This window comes from Rhinolophus ferrumequinum, chromosome 17 (assembly GCF_004115265.2).
Source record: "Rhinolophus ferrumequinum isolate MPI-CBG mRhiFer1 chromosome 17, mRhiFer1_v1.p, whole genome shotgun sequence".
Classification (NCBI taxonomy): Eukaryota; Metazoa; Chordata; class Mammalia; order Chiroptera; family Rhinolophidae; genus Rhinolophus; species Rhinolophus ferrumequinum.
This window is the reverse complement of record NC_046300.1, coordinates 5,561,655-5,567,405: the sequence shown is the minus strand read 5'-3', so window position 1 is coordinate 5,567,405 and position 5,751 is coordinate 5,561,655.

The window sequence follows — 5,751 nt, the reverse complement described above, 5'->3', positions numbered from 1 at the left end:
TTAGTCTTCGTAGGTTTCTAGGTATGTTTTGGATCCACAAGCAGGAACCCTCGTCCTTCCTTCCCTCCTTCCTCTGGGACTCTCAGCCCAGTGCCCTCTGACTGGTTGTTTCATAGTTCTCTGCATCTTTGAAACTTGACTCCAAGTTTATGTCTTGGGGTATAGAATCCAATCAGCCCATCTGCAATTAGGAATTCTCCCTGGGCCAATCAGCTACTGCTAGGTGACTGAGACACATAACATAAACATACTCTCCAGGCTTCACTCCTGAGTGGGTGGTCAGTTTTGGAAAGAGGAATATGGGCTAAATAGACCCCAAAGTTGTCTCCTGCACCTTCTAGGTTATTTACTCTGTGCTTTCCTCATGTAGTGGTATAAATAAATGCCGGCTACTGGTCTGCCTCCCCCAGAGGACATAAGCACTTAGAACAGAGGCCAAGTTGTATAACAGTCTCCAGGGCTGAAACAGAATGCGCCTAACAAATATTGGTAGGAAAAGGGCCAAGAAAGCCCAGAAAAAGGACTGACTTTCAGGTTCGTGGAGGCATCACAGAAGAGATGACATTTGGGCCAGGCAGTAAGTAAGTGAATTTGCTAACTGGGAGTAGAGATTTAACAAGACAGAATGGTGGCCCTGTGGCCAGAATTGGTCCAACCACACACTACTGAGCACCCAGTGATTCTCAACACATTAGGTGACTGCTATGGGAGTAGCACAAGACCCAGAAATGGGTCAGGAGTAACTGAAGGGGGGATTAGACTCCTGGAGTGTCTCAACCCAATATTTCCTTCTCTGAACCCCTGCTGATAGTTTGTTTGCACAGGAGTTAAGGCTGTATTGTAATTATTGTCTCCCAGGAGCCTCAGGGGCTGTGTACTTTTCATCTTTGTAAAATAAATCCCCAGGGTCATTTGAATAAAATTGAATCCCCTCGTGCAAATGGGAGCTGCAGACAACCCTAATATTCTATTCAATACATGCATGTGGAATTCAATCCTTTACCAGACTTTGAAGCTGCTGAGATGAACCCACCAGGTCCCATCTGGAGGAGTCAGACACAATTCCAATGAGAATGGGATAGGTGCTGAAACCAAGATAATTGCAAAAGTGCAGCTGAGTCTGGGGAATCCCAGCCAATCTCATGGAGAGGTAAGGGAGAACCTGTAATCTCTAGAAAGAGATGGTGGAATTGACTTAAAACAGTAAAGATGTTAGCCCAGTTTTCTTTGAACTAAATAAACCTGCACATATGTTTAGGACTTCCAAAAAGTGTTTATCACCATTTTGCCATTTCTTTCTCACCACTGCAAGCATGTTATTCCCATTTAGAGGAAGAAGCCATCGCAGGGAGGTTAAGTGACTTGCTCAAAGTCACACATTAGGTGAGAGGAGCTATTCCCCCTCCACCATCCCTGAGAAAGAACCCTTCATTGCTTGGAGGGAGTTACAGTCCCTCTCAGACACTCCAAGTACCCTTCAGACCTCAGAGTCTCTAAAAGTGGAGACCATGCTTCCTCGCCTACTCAGAAAAATGGGTGTTGAGAACCTACTGCCACGTGGAAGGTATCATCCGTCCTCCTGTATTGAAACCTGCTCTCAGAAAAAAGAACACCAGTGTAACAGTCATTTATCTCTGACATAAGTAATTACTCCTACTTTCTCACTGTGGTGTGTGTGTGTGTGTGTGTGTGTGTGTGTGTGTGTGTGAATTGAATTCTTAGATCTAGATTTAAATTCTGGCTCTACCAGTTCCTGGCTGTGAGATCTCACGTAACTCAACCTCGCTGAGCTTCAGTTTCTTTTTTAATTGAGGTAAAATTCACATAAGATGAACCATTTGAACACCTCAGTACATTCACAATGTTGTGCAACCTCCACTTTGATCTAATTGCAAAACATTTTTATCACTCCAAAATAAAACCCCATACTATCTGCTAAGCCATTACGCTCCATTGTCCACCCCCAACCCCTATCTACCTCCTTCATCCCCTGGAAATCACCAATTTGTTTATTGTCTCTTTCTGGATTTACTTATTCTAGATATTTCATAAATGGAATCATACAGTATGTAACATTTTGTGTCTGGCTTCTTTCACTGAACATATTGTTTTCTATATGTTGCCACATGTTGCAGTATGTATCACTACTTCATTCCTTTTTATGGCTAAATAACATTCCATTGTGTGGATACCACATTTTGTTTATCCGTTCATTTGTTGATTTCCACCTTTTGATTATTGTGTATAATGCTACAATAAACATTAGTGTACAAGTGTCTGTTGAGTCCTTGGTTTCAATTCTGTGGGGTGTTATACCTAGGAGTGAAATGGCTGGGTCACACCACAATAATTTCATGTTTAACTTTTTGGGGAACCACCAGTTTACAGTTTATCACAGCAGCTACACCATTTTACATTTCTGTCTGTAACACACAAGGGTTCCAATTTCTCCACATCCTCGCTAACACTTGTAATTTTCTGTTTTTATACATTATTATTTTATAATAGCCACCTTAGTGGATATGAAATAGTACCTTATTGTGGTTTTGATTTGCATTTTCCTAATGATTAGTGATGTTGAGCATCTTTTTATGTGCTTATTGGACATTTGTATGTCTTCTTTGGAGAAATGACTATTCAAGTCCTTTGCCCATTTTTGAATCAGGTTGTTTGTTAGATTTTTTGTTGTTGTTGAATTGTAGGAGTTCTTTATATAATATATTCTGGATATCAATCCCTTATCAGATATATGATTTGCAAATCTTTCTTCCATTTCATGAGTTGCCATTTCACTTTGTCAATAGTGTCTATTGATGCACAACAGGGTTTAATTTTCATGAAGTCCAATTTGTCTATTTTTTTCTTTTGTTACATGTGCTTTTGGTGTCATATAAAAGAAACCATTGCTAAATCCAATGTCGTGAAGTTTTTGCCTTATGTTTTCTTCTAAGAGTTTTATAGTTTTAGCTTTTACGTTTAGATTTTTGATCCATTTTTAATTAACTTTTGTCTATGGTGGAAGATAAAGGTCCAGTTTCACTCTTCTGCGAGTGGATATCCAGTTTTCCTAGCACCATTTGTTGAAAAGACTGTCCTTTCCCCCATTGAATGATCTTGGCATCCTTGTCAAAAAGCATTTGACTATATATAAGTGAGAGTTTATTCTGGGCTCTCTATTCTATTTCATTGAGCAATATGCCTGTCTTTATGCCAGTACCATACTGTTTTGATTACAATAAACTTACTATGGTAAGTTTTGAAATCAGAAAGTGTGAGTCTTCGAGCTTTGTTCTTCTTTTTTAAGATTGTTTTGACTATTTTGGGTCCCTTGAGAATTTTAGGATGGATTTTTCTATTTCTGCAAAAAATGTTGGGAATTTGATAGGGATTGTTATCAAATCTGTATATTGCTGTGGGTAGTATTGGCATCTTAATTCATGAACACAGGATGTCTTTCCATTTATTTGTATCTTTTTAATTTCTTTTAGCAACACTTTCTAGTTTTCAGTGTACAAGTCTTTTGTCTCTTTGGGTAAGTTTATTCCTAAGTATTTTATTCTTTTTGATGTTAGCATAAATGAAATTTGTTTTAAATTTCATTTGCAGACTGTTCAGTATTAGTGTATAGAATTGCAACTAATTTTTGTTGTGTTGGTTTTATATCCTGCAACTTTGCTGAATTCATTTATTAGCTCTAACTTTTTTGGGATGTGTGTGTGGAATCTTTAAAGTTTTCTACATATAAGATTACGTCATCTGTGAACAGAAATAATTTTACTTCTTCTTTTCCCGTTTAGATGTCTTTTATTTCTTATTCTTGCCTAATTTCTCTGGCTAGGCCTTCCAGTCCTATGTTGAATACAAGTGTGAAAGTGGGTATCCTTGTGTTATTCCTGATCTTAGAGGAAAAATTTTCAGTTTTTCATCGTTGACTATGACATTAGCTATGGCTTTTTATATATGGCCTTTATTGTGTTAAGGCAGTCTCCTATTTCTAGTTTGTTGAGTGTTTTGTTTTGTTTTTTAATCACAAAAGGGCCAATTTGGTTGCCTTTCATCTTTTTCTTGTCTAATTGGCTAGAATTTCCAGGGCGATGTTAAATACAGGCATCTTTGTCTTACTCCCGACTTTAAGGAGAAATCTTTCAGTATTTCACCATTGAGTACAATGTTAGCTGTTGATTTTGTATAAGTACACTTCAATCATGTTAATGAGGTTCCCTTCCTTCCTAATTTGCTGAGTGTTTTTATCATGAAAGACGACCCTGCCTCTGGGAGAGTGAGGGTGAGCAGATCCAGTGTCTCTGGAGACTAGGACCCCTCACATTTCCCACCCAGTCCTGACACGGGGTTGGTTCTATGGAACCTGACCTATTAAAACTTTGGCTCTACCGTGATCTAGGAGTGGTCACTGACTGAGCTTTCAGGAGTTACAGTGAGAGGCCAGAAATGACCCATCCCAGCCTGCCCAGCTGTGGGGACAGAGTCCCAGAGAGCAGTTTCCAGGCTCTTGGCCTCACATGGAAAGGTGCTGGCTCGGTTCTTAGATGGTTATCAGCTGTAATCAGATGGCCATCCGGTGTGGCTGGGTGGCCATCAACTGTTACCAGTTAGCCATTAGCCACTAATATAACTGCCGTGGCCGCGCTGGCAAGGGTGTTGGTTGGCAGAGAAGTGGACGGTGGATTGCGCCTGGCAAGTGCCAGTTAACAAGAGGATGGCAGATTGCGGATCATGTGGATCCTACTTCCTGTGTCTTGCTGGGCCGCCAGTGAGACTGGGGTACGGGAAGACCCGGATGTTTGCTTTTGTGTCTTGACCAGCCACCAGCGAGAATATAGCGGTATGACTCTCCTATCTATGGCTCCCTGGGTGTACCTTTTTGATCTCACCATACATATCCTGCGTTTTTGTGCAGGGAGCGGGACCAGAGACCCTGCATGACACCAGCTAAACCCTGAAGTCCAGCTAGGACTACCTCTTTCTTTTCTTTCCTATATCCGTGCCTTTTCTCATGCTGTTCTGCTATCCAAGACCTGCTCATCCTTGAAAGCCCTTATTTAACAAGGCTTCTTCCATTGCTCCACACTGTCACCTAGTGCAGGGGAGCCCTTCCCTCCCCTTCCGTTTCCCCATGGCCTATGATTTGTACCATTCTTGGAGAAAGTACCTCATTCTGTAGAGTATCATGATTCAGGAAATACATGGCATGCCAGAAGCTCCAAGGGACCCCTATCTCTCCCCTTTCATTCCTAGCACCTCATAGACCTGCTTCAAAGATGGGCCCACCATGTAAATATTTTTTAGGCATATCTATTAAGCTCTTCTGTACCTATTCTAGGTCTTGGGGATCTTGGTAAGATTGATAAGATCCTTGTTCCAGGAGCCTCACAATCTTATGAGGGAAGAGAGATGATAAACAGATAAAGAAAAACACCAGATAGCATTAAGTTCTCTGCAGATAGAGAAGATCAAGTGGTGTAATGGTGACTGGGCTGTGGGTCATGACGGCTCCTCTGAGGAAGCTGATGGAGCCGATGGACTTGAATAGAATTAATTCTCTGTAGGATTTTTTTTAAAGCAGCAGTTTCTATGACATCTGCTTATTGACGTGGCAAATGTACCTGGTTATTTATCAGGTCCAGTAACCTGTGCTGCTTTCCGCGGAGGGGATCAACAGCATCTTTCACATCCACCCCAGGGTCAGCCCTGAAAATGATCCCTCAAGACCATGAAATCTGGGAGCAGAGC